Source organism: Acanthopagrus latus, chromosome 18 (genome assembly GCF_904848185.1).
Source record: "Acanthopagrus latus isolate v.2019 chromosome 18, fAcaLat1.1, whole genome shotgun sequence".
NCBI classification, from domain to species: Eukaryota; Metazoa; Chordata; class Actinopteri; order Spariformes; family Sparidae; genus Acanthopagrus; species Acanthopagrus latus.
In genome coordinates, this window is record NC_051056.1 from 13,595,677 (window position 1) to 13,613,333 (window position 17,657).

The following is a 17,657-nucleotide window of genomic DNA, read 5'->3' on the forward strand; positions in this document are numbered from 1 at the left end:
ATATTGAAACCAATTGCTTTTCTGTGGTTGAAGCTCAAAATTTGGGGAAATTTGACCACATCATGCCTTTAGTTTGAGCTGACCATTGTACACATTGTTCACAATTACAGTTCACTTTCCACTGAAGCCTACATTCATAGATTTTTGGCTACTTGGAGGCAGTAAAACAAGCTGTAATCACAACATGGACATACAACCAATTTAAAATATCCACCTGCTGATTGTAAATCCGGTGTTTACACCCTTTTAGCTCTGTTTTGGTCTCTATCAGAGGCTCCCAAAAGAAATATCTGCTAATTGCTTCTCTATGATCAACAGCTAAACTTATCTGTCTGCTGTGTGGTGCTTTTAGAGCCCTCTAATATCTGCTGGGTCAGTAAACCAAATTTGAACAAGAGTCGCAGGTGTAGCTTTAACCGGTATAAGACGCTCTGTGTTGTGGACCCCCATGACAGAGTGACTGTGCCAGGTATCTCAACAGATAAGGAGCTGACGTGTGAATGTGCAAAAAGCTCCGGTGCTATGCAGACAGAGAGAGGGGAAAAAAAAACTGATGAAGCAGCCAAAAGTAACCTGCTGTTACTGTAACAAGGGACCCTGATAACACAGTAATAACAGGCTAATCGTATTTGGGTTCAGAAACCACAACATGCTAATTCAATTAGCTTAATAAGCCCCTGTAGATAAAAGGCTTGTTTCGGCTGTCGTGATTGGCTCAAGGTCCCAGGGAGGTGGGCCTCTTGGGGCCGTGCGTCTTAGCGGCGGCCGCCACCAGTAGAGGGGGAACTTCCAGTGAGCCAGCGTAGCGTCCACTGTGTGCTCTGGATGTGTGGAGCTGTTTCTGTCCCCTGCAAACACACATTAGAGGACCTTTCACTTGTTATTCTGTACATATGATGTCTGAGTATTTTCCACGGGAGCGCTGTGCTCTGAGCGATGCGGGCCTTATCAGTGGATCAGCTTTGGGTTTTTATTTCACTCAAAGAGGTGCTTGGAAAAATCTTGACTCCAAGCGGCGCTGCCCGAATGTTCTCCGGGCTGTGACTGCGAGCGATGCGCGCGGATTCTCCAAAGAAGCAAATCCCCGGCTCCCTACTTCTGTAAACTGTGCATCCTCTTAAAGTTTCAACAATGAGGAGAAAGTTGCTCGTCCCCTTGGAACTTTCTTTATTGTTTGTCTCCACAAACACGCAACACAATGCCGAACAAAAACCCGTTCTCGGCCTATTGTCCCGGTGCTGTGTCTCAGTTCGCTCTGAGCGTCTGTCTCAGCGCCGGGCTCTTTGTGTGGAGATGCACAGAAAGGCACGGCAGTATTGTTTCAGCGGCTGAGGAGGAGAATGGGACTGTTACAGTGGAGAGAATTGGCAGCTGAGCCCAGCGAGGAGATTCTCCACACAGTATTAGGGAGAGGGATCACGACGCTCCACCGCCGCGCTGGCCCCGCTCACCCCCTCACACACACACACACACACACACACACATAAACACACAAAAACACCCCAAAACTAGACGCACTGCTCCCTCCCCTTCCCTGTGAAATCTGCATTCTCTCTTAACCCTTTGTTTCTCCGCAGACGAGCTAATCTGTTTACGGGTGTTTGTGAGGGCGCCTTTGTTTGCGCCACGCACATATGCGTGTGCGCACATACACACGCACACATTAATCTGCAGGCCACGAGCCAGCTGACACCAGCAGAATATAACACCAATCCCCACAGACTCTCTCCTGCACACACACACACACACACACACACACAGTCTTTCTTTCCCTCCGTCTTTCTGTCTTTCTTTCTGTCTTTCTTCCTCCCTTGTTCCCAGATGTACATGCAAGTGTACGCCTGCGCACGCAACATGCGGCGACATGCATATTCCACCCAGCTATAGGAAAGTGGGGGGATGGTGCGTCTGATCAGTACGTATAGCAGATAAGAGAGGGAGGCAGTGTCAAATGAAGGGAGGCAGTGTAGGCAGAGAGAGAGAGAGAGGGAGAGAGGATGGTGTCTGGAGGCAGAGGACTGCTGTAAACAACACAGCTTGTATTTAAAGAAGGATTTGTTCGGAAGCGGAGGGCACAGCTGGATCTGTACTGTACACATCAGCAAAAAAACAACAACAACAACAACACGCACACACACAAACACACACTCCTTCTGTGACTGGGCCCGTTTCTCTCCTCACACCAGCTCGATCCCCTTCATCAAACGTCACAGCAATTTGAGAGATTAGACAGCGCGGATTAGACACCACAAGGCTGCCTCTTTTTGAAGCGTCGGGCGCCTTTGTGCTCCATTCTCTCCACCTCTTTCATTTCATAAGACGATATTATATCAAGTGGTGGTAAGACTCTCGCACTCACAATACCGGCGTCTCAGTTGATTCACCGACTATAGGATACGAGTGAGTAATTATGTAAGAAGTAAACACTTCTCTCTGGCTGCTTATTCCACCTTGCACTTGCGTACTTGTTTATTGGTTGGCCTTACTAGATTTCCCTGCCTTCTACTTCTGCTCTGATTAATGAGACCCGCACACAAATTCACGGGCACACACACACACACACACGCCGAGGCACGTGCTCTCAACGCCGGCTCCCCTCTCACCAACTTAGCAGCGCTATTAGTAATGATTGAACCCTATCCAGTGGATGTAATATATTAGCAGGGAGATTATTCTGACGTTAAAACATGTTCCCTGTGCTGACAGCATCATCAATCACCCTCACACTGCCTGTAGAAGACTCACACATTGGACATAATTGCTTCAGCATGGGGTTGGGGAGAGGGAGGGGAGGAGGGGAGGGAGGGCAAGGAGGAGGAGAAGGAGAGTGTGTGAGGTTGGAGTGTTTGTATTTGCATGTTGAACGCACAGGCAAGTGCAGCGCTTAGAATAAAAAGGACACCGCACAACCTGAACTGGCTTTTGATGGTCGGGATTAATCTGAAAATGAGCTCTAATCCGAGTCGCTGCGCATGAGAAAGAGCTCCAGCAATTATCTCTGGTAACTTCTGTTGATGGGGCAAAATGTCTCGATCACAGCCGGCCTCTCGAGGACGAGTCCTGTACAGGTGGACCGAGCTCCGTTTCCTCCCCTCCTTCATGTGATCTCTGTTTCTAGCAGTGGTGGAAAAAAGATTTTTAGATCCTGAGAGTAAAAGTAGCGACACCCGAGCGTGAAAATACACCACCCACATGTAGAAGTCCTTTCTTTATTACTTCCACCACCACATGTCGGTTGGTTTGTCAGGAGGATTACACAAAAACTTCTCAACAGATTTCCACTGAACTTAAATGCAGGATGGTTCTCGGCTAAGGATAGACCCTGGGAATTTTTGATCCTGATAAAAGATAGAGAGCCAGGATTCTTTTCTCACTTTCTTTAAAATTGTGAGATGTCAGAGTGAATCATTTTAAGAATGAATCATGTAGAAAAACAATCAGGCATATTAAGATGTCTTAAGGTATTTATGAGTGATATTAAGAAATTTGAATATGTTTGATTTTGTTTAGGCATTTATGATTAATGAGAACAGTTGGACATCGAGCAGAGGTATGCACTCTACTGCCATTCCAGTTCATTATTCCATCCCCATCAGCTTCCACAAAGTTGTTGCTAGTCTTCCTGGGGCTTACAAACACGATGACCTGCAGAAATAATAACAGTAATTAAAGTTATGTATCCATCAATAAAATGCATCCACACCATTGACGGGAACTTGGCACTTTGTAGGCAGCCGGAGCATTTGGCTCAGCTCAGCGTAAAGAACCGGCTCTTTAGACCTAAGATGGTAATGTGTACACATATATCAGTTAGATTGGTGAAGGTTTTTTTATTTTTAATTTGCAGAATATCAAAATTCTACATTATGTTTCGTATAAAAGCCTTTAATAATGATGAAAGAATGTCGAACACTGTTAAGTTTTCTTTATATTGAACTATGTTGTGTATGTTAGAGCTTAATTTTGCCAAATTCAGATGTGTCTAGAACTGTTTTAGCAACTATGTTTATCAACCTATTATTCTTGTATTCATTTATCAAACAAACAAACAAACACAAATCTGAGCTGGCCTCCATCACTCACTTAAAAGGGCAGAGTCATACAACTGGTTTGTTCATGAAGGACGCATCATTACTACACATGTAAAATAACATAGTTGAAAGCCTACAGACAAACAACAGTAGTCCATGAGGAAAACAAAACAAAATTGTCCAAAATGCAGACAAATGTTACTTAAAGTGGTCCAATAGTGACACTTTCATTAGCAGGTTGGTCCAGCCACCAAACCGAAGTGTCTGACAAGTTGGGGATGAGACTCAACAATCAGCTAACTTAGAGCTAACTTAAATGTAAAGGTCCATAATGTTCTGTGTAGAAATGAACTTAAATCAGCCTAAAGGGGGGTACACACATAAGGATTTTATAAATCTTAAGAGATATTTTATCTGTAGAGCCTCCACACATGAAGATTAAAAAATCAGCTTTGATCGTACTGTGTATGGTGTGCTCCGATATTCTCAGCACAGGACACCACACACATAAAGATTATCTGTCTCAAGGCCGATCTAGAATCTAGTCCTCCGAGCCAGAAATATCGCGTGATCAAACGTGATCTACAGTAACCAATTGCAACCACCCGACCCTAAACCCATTAAAAACATTAAAATGGCTAATTCAAACACCCCAATAGGAAAAGTTAGATCTCGCCTCTGTTTTTATTTACGTCCGCCTCCGTGTTCCTCAGTCAGCTGGTTGGCTACGTTGCGTTTCACGTCACATCTCACGGAGTAGTGACTCAGGAGTCGTCGGCTTTCCCCACACACGAAGATTTTTCGTCGTGAATATTTAACAAGTTTAACATTTATGATTGTCGGCCACGACCCGTTTCCAAGCAAATTATCGGGACAAATTGACTCTTAACACACCACAGACCACAGGATAATCGTATAGGATAATCTTATACGACTGAAGATGATCTTCTGTGGTCAGGAAGGGGTAAAATCGGAGCAAAATCAGCCCAATTATCATTATGTGTGTATCCCCCCTTAGTTCATTTTTAGCCAGTTGGGGGCAGCGGAATCAGCTCGAAAGACAACACTATGGTAAAAACCTTAAGCAGTTTATAAGGTTTTAGATTCTGCCATAATTGTACTGTATATTCAGAGGGATTTTTTAAAACATCGCAGCTGCTGCACACAACAGTGATGAGAGCCGTGAGAGTGAACCAACGCGCACCACAAGTTGCGGGCCTGAAAAACATGCAGACGACGTGATAATCTCTGTGGGTTAACTTTACAGGAAACCCATGATGCATATAGATTTTTGTCTTTGTTAAGATAACAAGGTTCCTAGTACGCAGCAGAACAGCTCAGTGTTTTGATACTATTATAATACTGGATTAAAATTCCTACCGATGCTTCAACGTAAGGCTTTGATGTAATAACTCCTCGAGGAACTTATTGTTTGACACACTATTGGATATTTTGATCTATAACCTTTTATTTTATAGATTTGTTGTAGTAAAATATGAATATTCCAAATGCAGTTGGTGTAGCTGTTAAATAAATGTACACTGCGCCTCTATGTAGCATAGAAATGAAATTGAAAAAAAAGCTAACAGAAGCTGCGTAATGAAACTGTTCCTGTAAACTGCCGCCTGTTGCAGACGACTTTCACATAGGTGGACATTATTTCTTTGCCTTTCATCTGATCTCATCCCTGTTTCCTACATGTTTCCAGCCCTGCTGTTACTTTTTCATTGCCGACATCACCGGTATTTGCATGCAGCTGGCAAGAAGGTGTAGGTGTAAAAAAAAAAAAAAAAAATGAAAAGAAAAAAACACGGTCTGCTCAGCCCACCTTTATATTACCGTTATCTGATATAATCCCTGCTATTGCTTCTTCTCCTCCTATAGCTGCCACCATCTCCCTCTCTCTCTCTCTCTCTCTCTCTCTCTCTCTCTCTCTCTCTCTCTGTAATGTGATCCAGTGATTAGTATTCTGCTCAGGCGTTAGGATGGAAAGCAGAGTGGCTGCCGAGAGGTGTCCTGAATCACATCACTCATATTCCACCGAGTGTGTGTCCGTGTGCGTCTGCGTGTGTGCGTGTTTCAAAGAGTGAGAGTGAGAGAGTGAACCAAATCAATCTTATATCGCCGACCGGCCACTAAGTGTTGCGTGTGTAAGCGTCACTCTGCATTGTTTAAACACACATTTACCATCTAGCTGAGCTGCTGAACTGCCATTTGTCAGCCCCCCCCATGTGGCGTGTGCGTGCGCGCGTGTTGCGTTCGCGTGCGTCTGTTTCGCACACATGCCAAGGTCAACTGCACCTCATCTCTCCTGGCTGGTAAATGCAGACGGTCCTTTCAAATGCGATGAATGCGAGGCGGTTATTCCGCAGATGAAATCCATCCTTTGTCGTTTGTTTAGCTCAAGAAAGTGGCGTTGTGTTTGATTTACGTTTCTCTTATCTGATATAAGCCACCATAGTCGCATTCCTGCACGTGTTTTAGACACTAATTGGTCATCTGGACGGGCTGAATGCACTGTGGATCAACATAAATAATCCGGTGTTGCATTCAGGGGAGTAACAGCTTAACTGTGTTGCTTTATCATCAGTGTTAATATGCTATAAAATACCAAAATTACAAATAAAATGTTTTATAGCCTTCAACACAACGGTGTGAAATCCAAATGGGCTGGAGCTGGCAAGCCTCCTGACAGGCGACAAGGGCATAAATTAAACCTTCAGTCCGACTTCTCGGCCTGGGTGCGTGGTCATTTTTCAAGGGAAAACTCAAATAGCGCACTCTTGTAGGCTCCACCACACAGACTGTTCCAGGGCCGCACCCTGCGGTACGTATGCACTTGATCCAGTTTACTGCAACGCTGTGCACCACAGGGGGAAATACTAATGTGTTAAAAAATTGATTTAAGACCAGGATCTAACCTTTAGGCTTCTTACAGTAGAAAATGAATTATGTTATCGAAATGTATAAATGACATGACTTGAAATATCGAAATGTATAAATGACATGACAGTTACTACAGTTTGGCTTTGCTAAAAGCAAAGCCAAACTGTAGTAACTGGACTATATTTTGCTGAGATGTACTGTATGCTAATGTAAAGCTAACTAATGGTATAGCCCGCTAGCTTTAGCATAAGCTGAAACTACATTTATTCATTGATTTTCTTTCCAGCTGTAAATGAAAAGTGTCCGTCTTGATTAACACACAACCCTTAAGTTTGTTGTTCCACAATAATTAATGAGGAACTTGCTAAAATGAGTCATGATGCTAAATAGAAACCAAGCTAATCCTGCTAAAGGTCCCAACCGCCACGTCCGCTTCGATTGAAGTGGAATTCATACAAAATTGTGTTGATTTAAACCAATTTAATTCATGTATTAAATGGATTCGAATATGAATATTACTAGTAATGGGACAGACAGACGCACTGAAAACAGAGAAACTTGTATTAGGAGCAATAGACTGGAATAATGAAAGTTACAAACTAGTCGAAATATTTGATGCTGAAAGTGTTTTGTGACTGTTATTTAAAGGCAGAATGCACAATTAGCTTTTTAGTTGTTATCATATCATTATTTTTTTTTGTATTTGACTAAACTATTTGTTGAAATCTTCTACAACAGCTCACGCCAAGAAATGTTAACTAAAAGTATGAACTGATGCTCTCCCTCAGCATCTGAGGTTGAAATTGAGTGTTGCTGCAGTACCTGATACACTCACTAAGAGTGTAAACTAAGACTAACCAACATGTTACAACATATGCAAGAAAAACTGTTATTGATCTTCACATACGTACTGTAGAATCAACAAACACGTTCAGATCATCTTGTCTGAGACAATATGACAGATTATAAACTGATGCACGGATGAGTGTCACATGTGCACTTAGTCGTAATATATTAGTATTGTGGACTGTGTAGTAGCCTAAATGATGACCTATTGATTTGCTGTTATTCATCTTTACCCCCACAGGAATTATCTGCTCTGACATGAGACAGTACCACCAATGCTTTGCTTAAAATTGTGTATGTTAAAGCCCATAAAAAACAGTGTTTTTTTCACCTGAGCCCTCGTGTCCTCAGCACTTTTCGACACAAAGTGACACCATTGGATATAGTAAAGATACTGTTGCTCTGACTTTGGCCTTAAAAAAAAGGTATGCAACCTTTACATCTGTCACGTCTGCCTTTCAACTCATCCCCCCCAACGATATTCCTGTTTCTATCTATAGTTCCTCGTCTCTCTGCTTGTTTGGGACAGATTACTCAACGCAGCAGACAAACGTAATTAACCGCAAAACTCGTTAGCCCGAAGAAAAGAAAAATTTGGTTCATTTTATTGGATTATTTAGCCTCCAAAAATCCATCCCGCAGTTACAAGATGTGTCCTCAGACTACAATATGCTATCATCTGCAACCATTATGACCCTTTGGAAACATTAGTAAGCATTATTGATGCTTCGTTTTACTAACACAACATGTCTCCCGCCTTTTTAAATCACGAGTGTCTGTTATCTGATTACTGTTTTCTTACAGTAAATGGACTGTAACAGATTCCAGTTAACATTTCCTGACAGTCCCGGAGCATAATGACACTGAGCTGCCAAAAAAGAAGACATTTCTTTACAGTATGAATTCACGGAAAGACGCCCCCACACTGGGGGGACATTACCATAACAAATATCACAAATGGTGATCTGTGTACAAGGCGAGCTTTTACCAAAAGGGACTCAGAGATGCTGTTTACAGGTACACAGAGGGATAAAAAAGGAAAGTGTGTGTGTGTGTGTGTGTGTGTGTGTGTGTGCGACTGGGGTGTGTGGCCGGCGGGCGAGGGGAAGGAAGACGGAGTGTGTGTGTGCATGCATTAAAATAGGGGATTTTCTTGTCAGAGTAGCAGGGTTGGGGATTAGTTTAGGATCTGACTGAGACAGAGGAGAAGGAGGGCCGGCCACATAAAGAGATGACTGGGCAAATATGGGCACATACATCAATATCAGCGCCGAGCACATTATAGCAGGCGTGCAGCAGGGCGAAACACATACAGCAGACAGCCGGGGAGATTTTCTTTGTTTATGCATGACTGGAGAGAAGGAAATTAATATCAGTGAATTGAATCCGCTCCTATGGAAGATCTTTATGCTTCCCCAAACCTCAGACTCACATGCCAAAAAAATAGATGCCAGTGACACACACACACACACACACACACACCCTGCTGAAAGACAGGCACTAAAATAACCTCTGTTCCAGCTGGTGGACTGCTGAGGCTCCTGCTGGGCTGTTTTAATGGGGAAAATTAGCCAAGCAGAAAGGTGGATCCTGTTTGTTATGCTCCACTGTCCCCCTTCCACACCGTCGGCCAAGGAGGCATCCTCTGTTGTACTCTCTCTCTCTCTCTCTCTCTCTCACTCTCTCACTCTCTCTGAGCTCGCTTGACATTGTGTATCTCCACCAGCTGCTGCCGCCGCCTTCGTGCATCCCTCTCCTCCTGCCTCCATCCTCCAGACACATACAGGACGTAGATCACGCACAACAGCTACGGCAACAGCAGCTAAAGCAGAGTGAGCTGAAATGCTCTGTGTCTGAGGAAGTTACCAATGAATCAATGAACTGCGACTGCATCCGTACGCGTCCCGGCCGACGCGAGGATGCCAAAACAAAAGTGAGAGGGGGAGAAAAAAAAAGGGGGGATGGGAAAGAGGGGAAAGGAAGAGGGTGCAAACAAATGTGGGGTTTGCATGATACGGGGCTGAGGAATGAGAGTGAGAGGTGCGAGAGAGCGAAGGATGAGAGGAGGATATGCAGAGGGGTGAAAAGCTTCTTTGTTCTGGATGCCCTTGAGACAGCTGACATCGCCACAATAAGACCTTCTTTCAGAGGGAAAGAGAGGGAGTCAGAGCACGAGAGAGAGAAGAGAGGAGCGGGGAGGAGAGGAGAAGGAAGGATTTAGTACTTTTGGCATGCTGAACTGGTAGTACTACTAGAGATAGTAGCAGAGGTAGTAGTGCCACTTTCATGTGACACCCTGTGAGTGTGTGTGAAGGCTTTTTAAAAAGGAACTGCAAGCTTAACGTCATTTTTACTCTGTGTTACGAACGAACATTTTACTCTCCGAGTCACAAAGCATGAGCAGTAACCTGTTTCTAAAAGGGAAACTCTGCTGTGAAATAATTTAGGTCTTATCTTCGGAGTCTTAGTCGTCATTTTGGATCAGGGATGAAAACCAGAGGGATTTCTGAGAGCTGGCAATGTGACGGGGCAAAAAACACAGAAGTCAGACTATCAGACAGATTTCAAACACGCTGCCAGAGCTCTACTATGCTACCGGGCTTTATCTAAATGTTCGTTATGGCTTCATTCGGACATAACGGGACCATTATGGGAAGAGCCACAGAGCTCGAGCAGTGCATCAGTGATGGGTTTCAAAAGTTATTTTGCAATTGAAGTCTCAATAATGACTTTAATTAGTACAAAGGACGGACAAAGAGCCCACTAAAACATGTTCCAAATTACGAGGCAGCAAATCCTACTGCCTAGTTTATAAACTCTGTTGGTTTTGGATTTTGTTTTGTTTTGTTTTGTTTTGTTTTGTTTTGTTTTGTTGTGAAAATGTTGAGAATATGCCTCAGAAAATATGCCCACAGCAGTTGAGATGCCAGGACAAACGTTTCTTACAAAAACCTCAGATACATCCATATGTACACATGTGATACATTACGTATCATATTGACATTTATACAAAACTCTTCATGCCACATTTACATTACATGTTGATGACCTGACTTTCATATTAGGAGGCGAAGGGGACGGTGGTGGAGTTGGAGGTGACAAGGACGCCAAACCAATGACTGCAGCTTGAGTCTGCGTTTTAACACTTAGGCACAACACTGGTGGATATTTTCAAGGGGACTTTGGGACAATTCCCAGTCATGTATGTGGAACCATCTGCAGCTGTGTTTGTCATGACAAAACCGGGTGTTTGATATAAGACCAGGGGACAATTCCAGCTGTGTTTGTGGTGACCAGAAAAGGAATTTTGAGCCAAAACATGATGTTCTCCTAACCCTTTCCTATTAAATAATTGTATCGTTTGCTATTCGAGTGACTTGAAACCCCATAACTTCATTCTAAAGTGTATTCAGCTAATAGTTCACTCTGTGTGTCCACCATAGTTGTCTTTTGGAAGAATAAGTCCAACACAGCAGCACGCAAGGAATGTTGGTATTTGGTGTGGGCCTCGAAGGATGCAACAGTTGGATCCTTCACAGCACAGGAAACGAAGGCCGCATTTGAAGGAGCCTTTGAAAATGGGACGACCTTTTTGCACCGCTGTGACACATTCGGTCTTCGAATGCAGCCTTTGACAGATGTGGCCCTCCAATTGAGGCACAGCTACAGAGAGACAGATACTGCTCTTGAGAAGATGCACCGAGACGTAGATTGTTGGGCTACTCGGCCAAACCAGGAAAGATTGCCATCACGACTTCTACTTAATGGTGACTTGGGTGCTTTTTTTTGGACATAGACCGACAAAAAAAAAAAGATTCCGTCACATTTACGTGTACATTTAAGGTGTATATCAAAAGATTAAGGTGAGCCAAACATATTTGGAGGGGAAACCAACTCAAAATGTAAAATGACTAATTAAAGTTCTGAACATCTGTCACAGTGTCTCAGACCAACTTCCTGGTTTAACTTTGATGAGTGATTCTTACCATCCTGTCGGCCGTACTCACTGGCAGTTTTATCTTTTAAAAAGGTAGCTCAGACAATCTGGCAACACGGTTAGCATTCTTTCCCTGTCTGAATTCATTGTAGCGATGTCACTGGGTTGTCTACGCTCAGATGTTACTGTCCAAAACAACAGAAGAAAAACTCTTTTTCAACACAGGACATGAAAACCCATCTGAGCTTTGAGTATTTTCTCTACACTTAACCCCACTAACAGAAATACAGAGCGAGGTTAGAAAGATTAAATTCATATTTTCTTTCCTGCAGAAGAAAAAAAAATCCCCTTTCTCAGCCATCACTGAAATGCTTCTAGTTTTCGCTTCAATTGGGTCCAACTACACCCTCGCTGCTCAGCTTTTGTCACATCCTGTATCACACACACGCACAAAAGCTTGCACACAAACACACTTTAGAAATCTGAGAGTGTGTTAGACCTCTCTTCCTCCTCACCCAGAGTTCCTGGCCCCAGGGGGTGGAGGGTCTCTTCACCCGTCTCACACGTCCAACCCAAACACACACACACACACACACACACACACACACACACACACACACACACACACACACACACACTGGCAGCAGACCACATCAGAGGGGGTCCATTCCTGCCTGAGTCCACAGGTCTCTGGATAAACATATTATTCTGGATTAAATGTTTCCCATATTTATTATTCTTCCCTTCGAGACTCCAGGTGGAATTGGTATGAAACCAAAAATCATAAGTACATTCCTTTGAATGAAAGAGCGGGCCGAGGGGGAACGCTCCGAAAGGGGAAGGAGAATTCCCTTTCGGAGCGAGAACTTGTAACAACATTTGTGCAGATTCTTCGATTGCCCCGGATTCTTCGTTACACATCCAACAAAGGCTGCGCTGTGTGTTGTCGAGAAGCGGTCTCTTCCCCCTCGTAAACCTTGCCGCACTGCTGCCCAGAAGTCTTGACACAACCAGGAAGTGTGTGTGTGTGTGTGTGTGTGTGTGTGTGTGTGTGTGTGTGTGTGTGTGTGCTCGGTGGAGGTCCACTGCTGGCTCTGAATCAGATCCAATTGGTTCAAGAGGCACCGATCCTCGCAGGGATGCTGCGGTGCGATAGCGCGCTCTACTTCCACTTTGACTAGAGATAGAAGGTGACAGCAGATTTGGCCACCGTGAGGCCTAAATTGAGGTCTTTAGAAGCAGAGGGTGATGACGGTGGAGTCCTTGCTCAATCATGCAATTATGTCCAAATTACTGCCAGAGCCCCGCGCCCTATCAGAACGAGGGTTGTCGCCCTGAGCGAGCCAGTCGTTGAGGTGTTGATGTGCGGTGCAGGGATCACACCCTGTCTACCTACAGCCCCACTGGCCATGGTAATACTATCTGGTGAATGGACGGAGCCACATGTTGCAGGAGCGCCGATGACATAACGTCTTCGAATTAAAAAGAAAACATCTTCCATTTTCAGCACCGGGGCGGAGCTCTCATCACAGATTGAACACCTTGCTTGCAAATATTTGCAGTCGACACGTCACCCCGTCACAAGTGTGCCAGAGAATCACGCGCGATCTGATGCTCTTGAATGATCTCTGCATCAAATGTCGGCTCCCTGCATACTAATGCGACCGTGGGCAACGGGCGGAGGCACACAATAGGTTGAAACTCCGCAGCGTTCGCTTCCTCCTGTCGTGTTTATTTTTGTAAACTGCGCAGCCCCAACTTTGCGCAGCGGTGGGACGTGCGCTGTGGACAGAGGGTTCTCGCTTGCACCGTGTTTGATGTCTCTCTCCGGACCCTGGAGACATTTCCTCATGCATAATCGCTGTGTGTCTTTCTGATCTGCCTCTATCTGCTGCCGGTGGAGGGTTAACGTGCCGAGCTGCACGCGCAGAAACGCACACACCCAAATTAGAGGCAAGCAAAACACGACAATCTATTTCCAAAGAATAAAGCAAACAGAGGCAGAGAGGCGTTTTGTAATGTTTATTGATGTGATATAAGACCCAGTACAGCTCCTCCGGCTCCTCTCCACCACCTCACATGTGTCATTTAGCTCCGTGCTAAACAACTCAATTGAATACAGTGTTTTAAACACAGTTGCGCCGCGCTCAGCTTAATAAAACCATCTACTCCTGTAATTCATCATCCTTTACCAAACATTAAGCCGGGGAAATCAGGGGAAGGGACGTGATTGGAAGGAGAGGGCGCTCAGTACGCCTCAGTATTCTGGTGAGGACTCTCTAACTGTAGCGCAGAGGGGGCAATGGGGTCATGAGGTGTGTGCGTGTGTGTGTGTGTATGCGTGTGTCTGCGTCTGTGTGTGTTAGCGTGTGTGTCTGTGTGTGTGACGGCAGCATCACCAGTCCTCCAGGGCTCAGCAGGCTAATTAATAATGAATCCCAGAGAGTCTGTGTTTGAAATGCAGATGTGCAACTGCCGGCTCCGCCTGCTCCTTCAGAGGGACCTGTGTGTGTGTGTGTGTGTGTGTGTGTGTGTGTGTGTGGGTTTGTGGGCCACAGGGGAAAGTGTGTCGGTTGGTTGCTCACTGAAAATCTACATGAAATTCACCGGGTTTTGCTCGTCCAGCGTCGACCACGTTTGATTTCTGTCTTCCTCTTCAGCGCAAAACTTCTCACAGTGTGTCCCGTCCTCTCTCCGCTAGCCGAGCCCTTTCTCTTCCTCGTTGGTGCCGGCGGAGGCCTCAACCCCGAGGCTCTTGTCTGCTCTCAGCACAGAAGAGGAGAAGAAGAAGGAGGATGTGGAAGAGGTGCTGGAGAGGTGCTGGAGAGCATACATTACATTTCTATAGACCCTCCGCTCTTCTTCACTGCTCTGAGTTTATAGCATAGAGTGTGTGTGTGTGTGTGTGCGTGTGTGTGTGTGTGTGTGTGTTTGAGCAGTTTGAAGTTTAACAGATGGTAATGTTATGTAAATTTTTACCAACCTTGCCTCCTCCGCTGACCCAGGGACAATACACTAGCCTCTTCTGCAAACAGCACCTGTAACACACACACACACACACACACACACACACACACATGCAAGCAGTGAATAATCTCTCCGACAAACATGCGCTTTGTTTGAGCGAAGGCAAGAGGGACAAACAGTTTCAATTTTGCTCAGGTGTTTCGAATTCTCGCAGATAATAAAAAAAATAATACTGCAACAATTGCTTTTGTGCGAGCGGGTGTTTGTTCTCGGCGACGAGCTGAAAGACTCCCTGACCTCAGGCCCGCGTGTTGTTTTGACTGAATTCATTTTCTAATTAACCAGAAGCCCAAAAATAATTTTACGCCGGGATTTGCATCATAGTCGGAATGCTAATATCCAGGACCTGAGACGTCTCAGCGATGCTACACGTGGCGCTCGGTGTCTTTGAGTCGTTCCAGGAAATTAAATGAGCTGCATTTTCTGAGGGAAGTTCAGAATTCAAAACAACTTTATTTAAAAAGAAAATAATTAAAAAAGGAGGAGGAGGGTTTAAAGTTTATCTTCACTGTCAGAATGATGTCCTCAAGCAGTTCCCACATGTTTCCACACGTCATATTTACATCCGTTCCCACCGGATCTGTATCAAGTTCACACGGAAGTAAACCCTGGTTACTACTATAGTTTTTACTTCTGCCTTTCAAACACGTCATTATCAGAGTGAGGTGCCATTTTTGATACTAGGTGAAGTTGATGCCATCAGCCACGCCGAAAACAATCCGAATTTTTAATATATTCCCAGTTCAGAGTAAGACCCTCATTTTCAAACCAGACCAGGTTTGTTTTCCTGCGGTTTTATCCTTAAATTAAAAACATTTCACCTATCTGATCCTCGGAATGAGCAGAAGCTTTGTTAATCTGTTATCTCGTATTAATTGCTTCTCTTCCGCTGTGATAATGTGTGGGGGGTAAATCCATAATTAAAAACATATATATATGTAATTTGATTGAAAAGTGGAAAATCACAACAATCAACCTGGAAATCCTGTTAAAAAAATAAATTAATTTAAAAAAATCCTGTAATCGTCTTGGGTTAATCCCACAGTGTGTGTGTGTGTGTGTGTGTGTGTGTGTGTGTGTGTGTGTGTGTGTGTGTGTGTGTGCTGCGGGTTCAACATGTCTCGGGGTGTGAACTTCCGTGTCACAAATGTCAAACAGTGACGTTTTCCTCGCTGAATTTCCTGGAAACTTGCGATTTTCAGCCAAATCCGTGCTCCAAACCCCCGCAGCCTGAACGGGATGCTCGTTTTCTTCACGTAGATTTAAAAAGAAAAAATAGAAAAGAAAAAATATATACCTTAAATGAAAACATTTTTTTCCAGACAGACCCACACGAACCAGAGGCTCGTCTCGCTGCGGACCGGGGCCTCATGCATTATGAATGTACATGTACACTCGTGTGCTCTCGTGGGATGATTTTAAGCTTCCTTTACATTCACTCATCGGTGTGTCCGATTTATTTCCTCCTCACACACACACACACACACACACTGGCAGGGGTGAGGTGTTCATGACTGACAGATGAACGTGTAGGACAGCCTCACAAAACAGACCTCAGACACACACGTTTTTTTTTTGTTGTTTTTTTTTTTAAACTTCAAATCCGTGATGGAAACAAGCGACTTGTCAGCGAGACGATGTGAGATTAGTTTCGGTTTTTCTTTTTCTTTTTCTTTTTTTTTTTGTGAAGGGCTCAGCGTTGTTTAAACACGGTGTCACTGTCCTTTATTAGCGACGTCACGGGTTAATGGGAATATCGATTTTACTGTCCGGGAGCCCGAGAAGTGTTCGAGGCTGCTTGTCAGGGAGGACAAGACGTTTTGGGCTGAGACGACAGCAAAATAAATAGAAAATCAAGTTTTTAAGGGAAAAAAATCAAACCAGAGAGAAATGAACGTCCCGTCAACTTTAATGACAAAATGGAGGTTTTTTGTTTTTTTTGTTTTTTTTAAATCCAGCGCGTTTTTACTAACATTAACAATCAGAGCAAAGACAGATTGATATGTTTCAGTGGTGAAAGTCCTTCACTCGAGGCCATATCTGGCACGCTGGAGCAGATTTAGGCTTCATGGGGAAAGTTTTTCAAAAAGGTCATGACACCAAGTGACAGGTCCCGCCCCGAGGCCCCAAGGCTGTCTCAATAGCAGACTAAAGCTGATTTATCTACACACTGCTGCGGCAAACCGGAGAGGAGCGCGTTTAGGCAAAGGAAACAAAGTGGCATGGAGTATAAACAAAAACAACCACCACAAATTTTCTTTAAAAAAAAAGAAAGAAAGAAAGAAAGAAAGAAAGAAAATCCCCTCAAACCGCTTCAAGTCTGAGATCATTTTACACTTTTATGCAAAAACGGACCTGATAAGATTTTTAAATAATTTTTAAATAGAAATAAAAGGCATACAAAAAAACAAAAAAAAAACAAAAACAAAACTGAATCACTTCTGATTTACACAGAGGCAGAAAATATTTAAAGTGCCTGTTAACAAATAACCAACACTGAGATACATGGACGCACCAAACCTCCGTAGCAAAATGTGCGTTTTGTGTCCTAAGTCGCTCCGTCCAAATTTCAAAACGAGCACATACATTCATGTTTGCAAAGATCTTTGACAGCATGGCACAAACCTGCAGCCCGGAACTAATTAAACAAATGCAGATCCCTGTCTTTTTTAAACCGATAAAAAACATTAATCCAGCTTCATAATTACTTCTTTGACACATTCTTTTTTTTTTTTTAATGCAAATTTAAGCGTTAAGTTTGGCACTTTCCACTGGAGGAAAAAAACAAATCAATAAATATATTTCTTTTCTTGATAATAGTTTGTTTTGTTAATCACCCAGCCAACTGAAGGTTCATAGTTAACAAACCTCCTTCCTTTTTTTTTATTTACTCCACTGCCCCCAGCAAATAATCTGAGTCAGAAGATAAT

The 17,657-nt window shown here is 43.8% G+C and overlaps 1 long non-coding RNA gene across 1 annotated transcript; it reads right to left on the bottom strand.

The window, feature by feature from the left end:
- Nucleotides 1-13,707: 13,707 nt before the first annotated feature.
- On the bottom strand, nt 13,708-15,225 carry LOC119006944. Its single transcript, XR_005070950.1, has 3 exons — nt 15,074-15,225; nt 14,684-14,738; nt 13,708-14,459 (listed from the first exon to the last, which is right to left on the bottom strand). It is a non-coding gene; the product is annotated as an uncharacterized LOC119006944 (long non-coding RNA).
- Between the last annotated feature and the right edge of the window lie 2,432 nt (nt 15,226-17,657).